The following is a 15,726-nucleotide window of genomic DNA, read 5'->3' as shown; positions in this document are numbered from 1 at the left end:
TCTAATACCAAACCTGAGATCCTTCCTATAACATGAGATGTGATATCCAACTCCTTCCCATTCCAATCCTGAGACACTTCCTATAGCATGAGAAGTGATATCTCCATGCTTATACCAAACCTGAGACCCTTCCTATAGCATGAGATGTGATATCCAAATCCTTCCCATTCCAATCCTGAGACCCTTCCTATAGCATGAGATGTGATATCTCAATGCTTATACCAAACCTGAGAGCCTACCTATAGCATGAGATGTGATATCCAAGTCCATCCCATTCCAATCCTTAGACGCTTCCTACAGCATGCGATGTGATATCTCAATGCTTCTAATACCAAACCTGAGACCCGTCCTATAACATGAGATGGGATATCCAACTCCTTCCCGTTCCAAACCTGAGACCCTTCCTATAGCATGAGATGTGATATCCAACTCCTTCCCATTCCAATCCTGAGACCCTTCCGATAGCATGAGATGTGATATCTCAATGCTTCTAATACCAAACCTGTGATCCTTCCTATAACATGAGATGTGATATCCAAATCCTACCCCTTCCAAACCTGAGACCCTCCCTTTAGCATGAGATGTGATATCCAACTCCTTCCCATTCCAATCCTGAGACCCTTCCTATAGCATGAGATTTGATATCTCAATGCTTATACCAAACCTGAGACCCTTCCTATAGCATGAGATGTGATATCCAACTCCTTCCCATTCCAATCCTGAGACCCTTCCTATAGCATGAGATGTGATGTCTCAATGCTTCTAATACCAAACCTGAGATCCTTCCTATAACATGAGATGTGATATCCAACTCCTTCCATTCCAATCCTGAGAAACGTCCTATAGCATGAGATGTGATATCTCAATGCTTATACCAAACCTGAGACCCTTCCTATAGCATGAGATGTGATATCCAACTACTTCCCATTCCAATCCTGAGACCCTTCCTATACCATGAGATGTGATATCCAACTCCTTCCCTTTCCAAACCTGAGAGCCTATCTATAGCATGAGATGTGATATCCAAGTCCTTCCCAATCCAATCCTGAGACCCTTCCTATAGCATGAGATGTGATATCTCAATGCTTCTAATACCAAACCTGAGATCCTTCCTCTAACATGAAATGTGATATCCAACTCCTTCCCGTTCCAAACCTGAGAGCCTATCTATAGCATGAGATGTGATATCCAAGTCCTTCCCATTCCAATCCTTAGACCCTTCCTACAGCATGCAATATGATATCTCAATGATTCTAATAACAAACCTGAGACCCGTCCTATAACATGAGATGGGATATCCAACTCCTTCCCATTCCACTCCTGAGACACTTCCGATAGCAGAGATGTCATATCTCAATGCTTATACCAAACCTGAGACCCTTCCTATAACATGAGATGTGATATCCAACTCCTTCCCGTTCCAAACCTGAGACCCTTCCTTTAGCATGAGATGTGATATCCAGCTCCTTCCCATTCCAATCCTGAGACACTTCCGATAGCATGAGATGTGATATCTCAATGCTTCTAATATCAAAACTGAGACCCTCCCTATAGCATGATATGTGATATCTAAGTCCTTCCCATTCCAATCCTGAGACCCTTCCTATAGCATGAGATGTGATATCTCAATGCTTCTACCAAACCTGAGACCCTTCCTTTAGCATGAGATGTGATATCCAACTCCTTCCCATTCCAGTCCTGAGACCCTTCCTATAGCATGAGATATGATATCTCAATACATCTAATACCAAACCTGAGATCCTTCCGATAACATGAGATGTGATATCCAAATGCTTCCCCTTCCAAACCTTAGACCCTTCCTACAGCATGCAATATGATATCTCAATGATTCTAATAACAAACCTGAGACCCGTCCTATAACATGAGATGGGATATCCAACTCCTTCCCATTCCACTCCTGAGACACTTCCGATAGCAGAGATGTCATATCTCAATGCTTATACCAAACCTGAGACCCTTCCTATAACATGAGATGTGATATCCAACTCCTTCCCGTTCCAAACCGAAGACCCTTCCTTTAGCATGAGATGTGATATCCAGCTCCTTCCCATTCCAATCCTGAGACACTTCCGATAGCATGAGATGTGATATCTCAATGCTTCTAATATCAAAACTGAGACCCTCCCTATAGCATGATATGTGATATCTAAGTCCTTCCCATTCCAATCCTGAGACCCTTCCTATAACATCAGATGTGATATCCAACTCCTTCCCATTCCAACCTGAGACCCTTCCTATAGCATGAGATGGGATATCCAACTCCTTCCAAATCCAATCCTGATACCCTTCCGATAGCATGAGATGTGATATCCCAATGCTTCTACAAAACCTGAGACCCATACATGGCATGAGATGTGATATCAAACTCCTTCCCATTCCAAACCTGAGACACTTCCTATAGCATGAGATGTGATATCTCAATGCTTCTAATACCAAACCTGAGACTCTTCCTATAACATGAGATGGGATATCCAACTCCTTCCCATTCCAATCCCGAGACCCTTCCGATAGCAGGGATGTGATATCTCAATGCTTCTAATACCAAACCTGAGATCCTTCCTATAACATCAGATGTGATCTCCAACTCCTTCCCATTCCAATCCTGAGACTCTTCCTATAGCATGAGATGTGATATCTCAATGCTTATACCAAACCTGAGACCCTTCCTATAGCATGAGATGTGATATCCAACTCCTTCCCTTTCCAAACCTGAGAGCCTACCTATAGCATGAGATGTGATATCCAAGTCCTTCCCATTCCAATCCTTAGACCCTTCCTACAGCATGCAATATGATATCTCAATGATTCTAATAACAAACCTGAGACCCGTCCTATAACATGAGATGGGATATCCAACTCCTTCCCATTCCAATCCTGAGACACTTCCGATAGCAGAGATGTGATATCTCAATGCTTATACCAAACCTGAGACCCTTCCTATAGCATGAGATGTGATATCCAACTCCTTCCCGTTCCAAACCTGAGACCCTTCCTATAGCATATGTGATATCCAACTCCTTCCCATTCCAAACATGAGACCCTTCCTATAGCAAGAATGTAATATCCAACTCCTTCCCATTCCAATCCTGAGGCCCTTCCTACAGCATGCAATGTGATATCTCAATGCTTCTAATACCAAACCTGAGACCCGTCCTATAACATGAGATGGGATATCCAACTCCTTCCCGTTCCAAACCTGAGACCCTTCCTATAGCATGAGATGTGATATCCAACTCCTTCCCATCCCAATCCTGAGACCCTTCCTACAGCATGCAATGTGATATCTCAATGCTTATGCCAAACCTGAGACTCTTCCTATAAAATGAGATGGGATATCCAACTCCTTCCCGTTCCAAACCTGAGACCCTTCCTATAGCATGAGATGTGATATCCAACTCCTTCCCATTCCAATCCTGAGACCCTTCCTATATCATGAGATGTGATATCTCAATGCTTATACCAAACCTGATACCCTTCCTATAGCATGAGATGTGATATCCAACTCCTTCCCATTCCAATCCTGAGACCCTTCCTATAGCATGAGATGTGATATCTCAATGCTTATACCAAACCTGAGACCCTTCCTATAACATGAGATGTGATATCCAACTCCTTCCCGTTTCAAACCTGAGACCCTTCCTTTAGCATGAGAAGTGATATCCAGCTCCTTCCCATTCCAATCCTGAGACACTTCCGATAGCATGAGATGTGATATCTCAATGCTTCTAATATCAAAACTGAGACCCTCTCTATAGCATGATATGTGATATCCAACTCCTTCCCATTCCAGTCCTGAGACCCTTCCTATAGCATGAGATATGATATCTCAATACTTCTAATACCAAACCTGAGATCCTTCCGATAACATGAGATGTGATATCCAAATCCTTCCCCTTCCAAACCTGAGACTCTCCCTTTAGCATGAGATGTGATATCCAACTCCTTCCCATTCCAATCCTGAGACCCTTCTGATAGCATGAGATGTGATATCTCAATGCCTCTAATACCAAACCTGAGATCCTCCCAATAGCATGAGATGTGATATCTCAATGCTTCTAATACCAAACCTGAGATCCTTCCCATAACATGAGATGTAATACCCAAATCCTTCCCCTTCCAAACCTGAGACCCTCCCTTTAGTATGAGATGTGATATCCAACTCCTTCCCATTCCAATCCTGAGATCCTTCTGATAGCATGAGATGTGATATCTCAATGCCTCTAATACCAAACCTGAGATCCTACCTCTAACATGAAATGTGATATCCAACTCCTTCCCCTTCCAAACCTGAGAGCCTTCCTATAGCATGAGATGTGATATCCAAGTCCTTCCCATTCCAATCCTGAGACCCTTCCTAAAACATGAGAAGTGATATCCAACTCCTTCCCATTCCAACCTGAGACCCTTCCTATAGCATGAGATGGGATATCCAACTCCTTCCAAATCCAATCCTGATACCCTTCCGATAGCATGAGATGTGATATCCCAATGCTTCTACAAAACCTGAGACCCATACATGGCATGAGATGTGATATCAAACTCCTTCCCATTCCAATCCTGAGACCCTTCCTATAGCTTGAGATGTGATATCCAACTCCTTCCCATTCCAATTCTGAGACCCTTCCTATAGCATGAGATGTGATATCTCAATGCTTCTAATACCAAACCTGAGACCCTTCCTATAACATGAGATGTGATATCCAAGTCCTTCCCATTCCAATCCTGAGACCCTTCCTATAGCATGAGATGTGATATCTCATTGCTTCTAATACCAAACCTGAGACCCTTCCTATAACATGAGATGTGATATCCAAGTCCTTCCCATTTCAATCCTGAGACCCTTCCTATAGCTTGAGATGTGATATCCAACTCCTTCCCATTCCAATTCTGAGACCCGTCCTATACCATGAGATGTGATATCTCAATGCTTCTAATGCCAAACCTGAGACCCCTCCTATAACGAGATGGGATATCCAACTCCTTCCCATTTCAATCCTGAGACCCTTCCGATAGCAGAGATGTGATATCTCAATGCTTATACCAATCCTGAGACCCTTCCTATAGCATGAGATGTGATGTCTCAATGCTTCTAATACCAAACCTGAGATCCTTCCTATAACATGAGATGTGATATCCAACTCCTTCCCATTCCAATCCTGAGACACTTCCTATAGCATGAGAAGTGATATCTCCATGCTTATACCAAACCTGAGACCCTTCCTATAGCATGAGATGTGATATCCAAATCCTTCCCATTCCAATCCTGAGACCCTTCCTATAGCATGAGATGTGATATCTCAATGCTTATACCAAACCTGAGAGCCTACCTATAGCATGAGATGTGATATCCAAGTCCATCCCATTCCAATCCTTAGACCCTTCCTACAGCATGCGATGTGATATCTCAATGATTCTAATACCAAACCAGAGACCCGTCCTATAACATGAGATGGGATATCCAACTCCTTCCCGTTCCAAACCTGAGACCCTTCCTATAGCATATGTGATATCCAACTCCTTCCCATTCCAAACATGAGACCCTTCCTATAGCAAGAATGTAATATCCAACTCCTACCCATTCCAATCCTGAGACCATTCCTATAGCATGAGATGTGATATCTCAATGCTTCTAATACCAAACCTGAGATACTTCCTATGACATGAGATGTGATATCCAATTCCTTCCCATTCCAAACCTGAGATCCTTCCTACAGCATGCGATGTGATATCTCAATGCTTCTAATACCAAACCTGAGACCCGTCCTATAACATGAGATGGGATATCCAACTCCTTCCCGTTCCAAACCTGAGACCCTTCCTATAGCATGAGATGTGATATCCAACTCCTTCCCATTCCAATCCTGAGACCCTTCCGATAGCATGAGATGTGATACCTCAATGCTTCTAATACCAAACCTGAGACCCTTCCTATAGCATATGTGATATCCAACTCCTTCCCATTCCAAACATGAGACGCTTCCTATAGCAAGAATGTAATATCCAACTCCTACCCATTCCAATCCTGAGACCATTCCTATAGCATGAGATGTGATATCTCAATGCTTCTAATACCAAACCTGAGATACTTCCTATGACATGAGATGTGATATCCAATTCCTTCCCATTCCAAACCTGAGATCCTTCCTACAGCATGCGATGTGATATCTCAATGCTTCTAATACCAAACCTGAGACCCGTCCTATAACATGAGATGGGATATCCAACTCCTTCCCGTTCCAAACCTGAGACCCTTCCTATAGCATGAGATGTGATATCCAACTCCTTCCCATTCCAATCCTGAGACCCTTCCTATAGCATGAGATGTGATATCTCAATGCTTATACCAAACCTGAGACCCTTCCTATAGCATGAGATGTGATATCCAACTCCTTCCCATTCCAATCCTGAGACCCTTCCTATAGCATGAGATGTGATGTCTCAATGCTTCTAATACCAAACCTGAGATCCTTCCTATAACATGAGATGTGATATCCAACTCCTTCCATTCTAATCCTGAGAAACGTCCTATAGCATGAGATGTGATATCTCAATGCTTATACCAAACCTGAGACCCTTCCTATAGCATGAGATGTGATATCCAACTACTTCCCATTCCAATCCTGAGACCCTTCTTATACCATTATACCATGAGATGTGATATCCAACTCCTTCCCTTTCCAAACCTGAGAGCCTATCTATAGCATGAGATGTGATATCCAAGTCCTTCCCATTCCAATCCTGAGACCCTTCCTATAGCATGAGATGTGATATCTCAATGCTTCTAATACCAAACCTGAGATCCTTCCTCTAACATGAAATGTGATATCCAACTCCTTCCCGTTCCAAACCTGAGAGCCTATCTATAGCATGAGATGTGATATCCAAGTCCTTCCCATTCCAATCCTTAGACCCTTCCTACAGCATGCAATATGATATCTCAATGATTCTAATAACAAACCTGAGACCCGTCCTATAACATGAGATGGGATATCCAACTCCTTCCCATTCCACTCCTGAGACATTTCCGATAGCAGAGATGTCATATCTCAATGCTTATACCAAACCTGAGACCCTTCCTATAACATGAGATGTGATATCCAACTCCTTCCCGTTCCAAACCTGAGACCCTTCCTTTAGCATGAGATGTGATATCCAGCTCCTTCCCATTCCAATCCTGAGACACTTCCGATAGCATGAGATGTGATATCTCAATGCTTCTAATATCAAAACTGAGACCCTCCCTATAGCATGATATGTGATATCTAAGTCCTTCCCATTCCAATCCTGAGACCCTTCCTATAGCATGAGATGTGATATCTCAATGCTTCTACCAAACCTGAGACCCTTCCTTTAGCATGAGATGCGATATCCAACTCCTTCCCATTCCAGTCCTGAGACCCTTCCTATAGCATGAGATATGATATCTCAATACATCTAATACCAAACCTGAGATCCTTCCGATAACATGAGATGTGATATCCAAATGCTTCCCCTTCCAAACCTGAGACTCTCCCTTTAGCATGAGATGTGATATCCAACTCCTTCCCATTCCAATCCTGAGACCCTTCTGATAGCATGAGGGATATCTCAATGTTTCTAATACCAAACCTGAGATCCTTCCTATAACATGAGATGTGACATCCAACTCCTTCCCATTCCAATCCTGAGACCCTTCCTATAGCATGAGAAGTGATATCTCCATGCTATACCAAACCTGAGACCCTTCCTATAGCATGAGATGTGATATTCAACTCCTTCCCATTCCAATCCTGAGACCCTTCCTATAGCATGAGAAGTGATAACTCCATGCGTATACCAAACCTGAGACCCTTCCTATAGCATGAGATGTGATATCCAAATCCTTCCCATTCCAATCCTGAGCCACTTCCGATAGCAGAGATGTGCTATCTCAATGCTTATACCAAACCTGAGACCCTTCCTATAACATGAGATGTGATATCCAACTCATTCCCGTTCCAAACCTGAGACACTTCCTATAGCATATGTGATATCCAACTCCTTCCCATTCCAAACATGAGACCCTTCCTATAGCAAGAATGTAATATCCAACTCCTACCCATTCCAATCCTGAGACCATTCCTATAGCATGAGATGTGATATCTCAATGCTTATACCAAACCTGAGACCCTTCCTGTGGCATGAGATGTCATATACAACTCCTTCCCATTCCAATCCTGAGACCCTTCCTATAGCATGAGATGTGATATCCAACTCCTTCCCATTCCAATCCTGAGACCCTTCGTATACCATGAGATATGATATCTCAATGCTTCTAACACCAAACCTGAGATCCTTCCGATAGCATGAGATGTGATATCTCAATGCTTCTAATACCAAACCTGAAATCATTCCTATAACACGAGATGTAATATCCAAATCCTTCCCCTTCCAAACCTGAGACCCTCCCTTTAGCATGAGATGTGATATCCAACTCCTTCCCATTCCAATCCTGAGACCCTTCTTATAGCATGAGATGTGATGTCTCAATGCTTCTAATACCAAACCTGAGATCCTTCCTATAACATGAGATGTGATATCCAACTCCTTCCCATTCCAATCCTGAGACACTTCCTATAGCATGAGAAGTGATATCTCAATGCTTATACCAAACCTGAGACCCTTCCTACGGCATGAGATGTCATATACAACTCCTTCCCATTCCAATCCTGAGACCAGACCTATAGCATGAGATGTGATATCTCAATGCTTATACCAAACCTGACACCCTTCCTATAGCATGAGATGTGATATCCAACTACTTCCCATTCCAATCCTGAGACCCTTCCTATAGTATGAGATGTGATATCCAACTCCTTCCCTTTCCAAACCTGAGAGCCTATCTATAGCATGAGATGTGATATCCAAGTCCTTCCCATTCCAATCCTGAGACCCTTCCTATAGCATGAGATGTGATATCTCAATGCTTCTAATTCCAATCCTGAGACCCTTCCTATAGCATGAGATGTGATATCCAACTCCTTCCATTCCAATCCTGAGACCTGTCCTATAGCATGAGATGTGATATCTCAATGCTTATACCAAACCTGAGACCCTTCCTATAGCATGAGATGTGATATCCAACTACTTCCCATTCCAATCCTGAGACCCTTCCTATAGCATGAGATGTGATATCCAACTCCTTCCCTTTCCAAACCTGAGAGCCTATCTATAGCATGAGATGGGATATCCAACTCCTTCCCATTCCAATCCTGAGACACTTCCGATAGCAGAGATGTGATATCTGAATGCTTATACCACACCTGAGACCCTTCCTATAACATGAGATGTGATATCCAACTCCTTCCCGTTCCAAACCTGAGAGCCTTCCTATAGCATGAGATGTGATATCTCAATGCCTCTAATACCAAACCTGAGATCCTTCCTCTAACATGAAATGTGATATCCAACTCCTTCCCTTTCCAAACCTGAGAGCCTACCTATAGCATGAGATGTGATATCCAAGTCCTTCCCATTCCAATCCCTAGACCCTTCCTACAGCATGCAATATGATATCTCAATGATTCTAATAACAAACCTGAGACCCGTCCTATAACATGAGATGGGATATCCAACTCCTTCCCATTCCAATCCTGAGACACTTCCGATAGCAGAGATGTGATATCTCAATGCTTATACCAAACCTGAGACCCTTCCTATAGCATGAGATGTGATATCCAACTCCTTCCCGTTCCAAACCTGAGACCCTTCCTATAGCATATGTGATATCCAACTCCTTCCCATTCCAAACATGAGACCTTTCCTATAGCAAGAATGTAATATCCAACTCCTTCCCATTCCAATCCTGAGACTCTTCCTACAGCATGCAATGTGATATCTCAATGCTTCTAATACCAAACCTGAGACCCGTCCTATAACATGAGATGGGATATCCAACTCCTTCCCGTTCCAAACCTGAGACTCTCCCTTTAGCATGAGATGTGATATCCAACTCCTTCCCATTCCAATCCTGAGACCCTTCTGATAGCATGAGGGATATCTCAATGTTTCTAATACCAAACCTGAGATCCTTCCTATAACATGAGATGTGATATCCAACTCCTTCCCATTCCAATCCTGAGACCCTTCCTATAGCATGAGAAGTGATATCTCCATGCTTATACCAAACCTGAGACCCTTCCTATAGCATGAGATGTGATATTCAACTCCTTCCCATTCCAATCCTGAGACCCTTCCTATAGCATGAGAAGTGATAACTCCATGCGTATACCAAACCTGAGACCCTTCCTATAGCATGAGATGTGATATCCAAATCCTTCCCATTCCAATCCTGAGCCACTTCCGATAGCAGAGATGTGCTATCTCAATGCTTATACCAAACCTGAGACCCTTCCTATAACATGAGATGTGATATCCAACTCATTCCCGTTCCAAACCTGAGACACTTCCTATAGCATATGTGATATCCAACTCCTTCCCATTCCAAACATGAGACCCTTCCTATAGCAAGAATGTAATATCCAACTCCTACCCATTCCAATCCTGAGACCATTCCTATAGCATGAGATGTGATATCTCAATGCTTATACCAAACCTGAGACCCTTCCTGTGGCATGAGATGTCATATACAACTCCTTCCCATTCCAATCCTGAGACCCTTCCTATAGCATGAGATGTGATATCCAACTCCTTCCCATTCCAATCCTGAGACCCTTCCTATAGCATGAGATATGATATCTCAATGCTTCTAACACCAAACCTGAGATCCTTCCGATAGCATGAGATGTGATATCTCAATGCTTCTAATACCAAACCTGAAATCATTCCTATAACACGAGATGTAATATCCAAATCCTTCCCCTTCCAAACCTGAGACCCTCCCTTTAGCATGAGATGTGATATCCAACTCCTTCCCATTCCAATCCTGAGACCCTTCTTATAGCATGAGATGTGATGTCTCAATGCTTCTAATACCAAACCTGAGATCCTTCCTATAACATGAGATGTGATATCCAACTCCTTCCCATTCCAATCCTGAGACACTTCCTATAGCATGAGAAGTGATATCTCAATGCTTATACCAAACCTGAGACCCTTCCTACGGCATGAGATGTCATATACAACTCCTTCCCATTCCAATCCTGAGACCAGACCTATAGCATGAGATGTGATATCTCAATGCTTATACCAAACCTGACACCCTTCCTATAGCATGAGATGTGATATCCAACTACTTCCCATTCCAATCCTGAGACCCTTCCTATAGTATGAGATGTGATATCCAACTCCTTCCCTTTCCAAACCTGAGAGCCTATCTATAGCATGAGATGTGATATCCAAGTCCTTCCCATTCCAATCCTGAGACCCTTCCTATAGCATGAGATGTGATATCTCAATGCTTCTAATTCCAATCCTGAGACCCTTCCTATAGCATGAGATGTGATATCCAACTCCTTCCATTCCAATCCTGAGACCTGTCCTATAGCATGAGATGTGATATCTCAATGCTTATACCAAACCTGAGACCCTTCCTATAGCATGAGATGTGATATCCAACTACTTCCCATTCCAATCCTGAGACCCTTCCTATAGCATGAGATGTGATATCCAACTCCTTCCCTTTCCAAACCTGAGAGCCTATCTATAGCATGAGATGGGATATCCAACTCCTTCCCATTCCAATCCTGAGACACTTCCGATAGCAGAGATGTGATATCTGAATGCTTATACCACACCTGAGACCCTTCCTATAACATGAGATGTGATATCCAACTCCTTCCCGTTCCAAACCTGAGAGCCTTCCTATAGCATGAGATGTGATATCTCAATGCCTCTAATACCAAACCTGAGATCCTTCCTCTAACATGAAATGTGATATCCAACTCCTTCCCTTTCCAAACCTGAGAGCCTACCTATAGCATGAGATGTGATATCCAAGTCCTTCCCATTCCAATCCTTAGACCCTTCCTACAGCATGCAATATGATATCTCAATGATTCTAATAACAAACCTGAGACCCGTCCTATAACATGAGATGGGATATCCAACTCCTTCCCATTCCAATCCTGAGACACTTCCGATAGCAGAGATGTGATATCTCAATGCTTATACCAAACCTGAGACCCTTCCTATAGCATGAGATGTGATATCCAACTCCTTCCCGTTCCAAACCTGAGACCCTTCCTATAGCATATGTGATATCCAACTCCTTCCCATTCCAAACATGAGACCTTTCCTATAGCAAGAATGTAATATCCAACTCCTTCCCATTCCAATCCTGAGACTCTTCCTACAGCATGCAATGTGATATCTCAATGCTTCTAATACCAAACCTGAGACCCGTCCTATAACATGAGATGGGATATCCAACTCCTTCCCGTTCCAAACCTGAGACCCTTCCTATAGCATGAGATGTGATATCTCAATGCTTATACCAAACCTGAGACTCTTCCTATAAAATGAGATGGGATATCCAACTCCTTCCCGTTCCAAACCTGAGACCCTTCCTATAGCATGAGATGTGATATCCAACTCCTTCCCATTCCAATCCTGAGACCCTTCCTATAGCATGAGATGTGATATCTCAATGCTTATACCAAACCTGATACCCTTCCTATAGCATGAGATGTGATATCCAACTCCTTCCCATTCCAATCCTGAGACCCTTCCTATAGCATGAGATGTGATATCTCAATGCTTATACCAAACCTGAGACCCTTCCTGTGGCATGAGATGTCATATACAACTCCTTCCCATTCCAATCCTGAGACCCTTCCTATAGCATGAGATGTGATATCCAACTCCTTCCCATTCCAATCCTGAGACCCTTCCTATAGCATGAGATATGATATCTCAATGCTTCTAACACCAAACCTGAGATCCTTCCGATAGCATGAGATGTGATATCTCAATGCTTCTAATACCAAACCTGAGATCATTCCTATAACACGAGATGTAATATCCAAATCCTTCCCCTTCCAAACCTGAGACCCTCCCTTTAGCATGAGATGTGATATCCAACTCCTTCCCATTCCAATCCTGAGACCCTTCCTATAGCATGAGATGTGATGTCTCAATGCTTCTAATACCAAACCTGAGATCCTTCCTATAACATGAGATGTGATATCCAACTCCTTCCCATTCCAATCCTGAGACACTTCCTATAGCATGAGAAGTGATATCTCAATGCTTATACCAAACCTGAGACCCTTCCTACGGCATGAGATGTCATATACAACTCCTTCCCATTCCAATCCTGAGACCCGTCCTATAGCATGAGATGTGATATCTCAATGCTTATACCAAACCTGACACCCTTCCTATAGCATGAGATGTGATATCCAACTACTTTCCATTCCAATCCTGAGACCCTTCCTATAGTATGAGATGTGATATCCAACTCCTTCCCTTTCCAAACCTGAGAGCCTATCTATAGCATGAGATGTGATATCCAAGTCCTTCCCATTCCAATCCTGAGACCCTTCCTATAGCATGAGATGTGATATCTCAATGCTTCTAATTCCAATCCTGAGACCCTTCCTATAGCATGATATGTGATATCCAACTCCTTCCATTCCAATCCTGAGACCTGTCCTATAGCATGAGATGTGATATCTCAATGCTTATACCAAACCTGAGACCCTTCCTATAGCATGAGATGTGATATCCAACTACTTCCCATTCCAATCCTGAGACCCTTCCTATAACATGAGATGTGATATCCAACTCCTTCCCTTTCCAAACCTGAGAGCCTATCTATAGCATGAGATGGGATATCCAACTCCTTCCCATTCCAATCCTGAGACACTTCCGATAGCAGAGATGTGATATCTGAATGCTTATACCACACCTGAGACCCTTCCTATATCATGAGATGTGATATCCAACTCCTTCCCGTTCCAAACCTGAGAGCCTTCCTATAGCATGAGATGTGATATCTCAATGCCTCTAATACCAAACCTGAGATCCTTCCTCTAACATGAAATGTGATATCCAACTCCTTCCCTTTCCAAACCTGAGAGCCTACCTATAGCATGAGATGTGATATCCAAGTCCTTCCCATTCCAATCCTTAGACCCTTCCTACAGCATGCAATATGATATCTCAATTATTCTAATAACAAACCTGAGACCCGTCCTATAACATGAGATGGGATATCCAACTCCTTCCCATTCCAATCCTGAGACACTTCCGATAGCAGAGATGTGATATCTCAATGCTTATACCAAACCTGAGACCCTTCCTATAGCATGAGATGTGATATCCAACTCCTTCCCGTTCCAAACCTGAGACCCTTCCCATAGCATATGTGATATCCAACTCCTTCCCATTCCAAACATGAGACCTTTCCTATAGCAAGAATGTAATATCCAACTCCTTCCCATTCCAATCCTGAGACCCTTCCTACAGCATGCAATGTGATATCTCAATGCTTCTAATACCAAACCTGAGACCCGTCCTATAACATGAGATGGGATATCCAACTCCTTCCCGTTCCAAACCTGAGACCCTTCCTATAGCATGAGATGTGATATCCAACTCCTTCCCATCCCAATCCTGAGACCCTTCCTACAGCATGCAATGTGATATCTCAATGCTTATACCAAACCTGAGACTCTTCCTATAAAATGAGATGGGATATCCAACTCCTTCCCGTTCCAAACCTGAGACCCTTCCTATAGCATGAGATGTGATATCCAACTCCTTCCCATTCCAATCCTGAGACCCTTCCTATAGCATGAGATGTGATATCTCAATGCTTATACCAAACCTGATACCCTTCCTATAGCATGAGATGTGATATCCAACTCCTTCCCATTCCAATCCTGAGACCCTTCCTATAGCATGAGATGTGATATCTCAATGCTTATACCAAACCTGAGACCCTTCCTATAACATGAGATGTGATATCCAACTCCTTCCCGTTTCAAACCTGAGACCCTTCCTTTAGCATGAGATGTGATATCCAGCTCCTTCCCATTCCAATCCTGAGACACTTCCGATAGCATGAGATGTGATATCTCAATGCTTCTAATATCAAAACTGAGACCCTCTCTATAGCATGATATGTGATATCTAAGTCCTTCCCATTCCAATCCTGAGACCCTTCCTATAGCATGAGATGTGATATCTCAATGCTTCTACCAAACCTGAGACCCTTCCTTTAGCATGAGATGTGATATCCAACTCCTTCCCATTCCAGTCCTGAGACCCTTCCTATAGCATGAGATATGATATCTCAATACTTCTAATACCAAACCTGAGATCCTTCCGATAACATGAGATGTGATATCCAAATCCTTCCCCTTCCAAACCTGAGACTCTCCCTTTAGCATGAGATGTGATATCCAACTCCTTCCCATTCCAATCCTGAGACCCTTCTGATAGCATGAGATGTGATATCTCAATGTTTCGAATACCAAACCTGAGATCCTTCCTATAACATGAGATGTGATATCTCAATGCTTCTAATACCAAACCTGAGACCCTCCCTTTAGCATGAGATGTGATATCCGACTCCTTCCCATTCCAATCCTGAGACCCTTCTGATAGCATGAGATGTGATATCTCAATGCCTCTAATACCAAACCTGAGATCCTCCCAATAGCATGAGATGTGATATCTCAAAGCTTCTAATACCAAACCTGAGATCCTTCCCATAACATGAGATGTAATATCCAAATCCTTCCCCTTCCAAACCTGAGACCCTCCCTTTAGTATGAGATG

This window comes from Ambystoma mexicanum, chromosome 11 (assembly GCF_040938575.1).
Source record: "Ambystoma mexicanum isolate Mex_15411 chromosome 11, UKY_AmexF1_1, whole genome shotgun sequence".
Taxonomy (NCBI): Eukaryota; Metazoa; Chordata; class Amphibia; order Caudata; family Ambystomatidae; genus Ambystoma; species Ambystoma mexicanum.
This window is presented reverse-complemented; position numbering follows the sequence as displayed.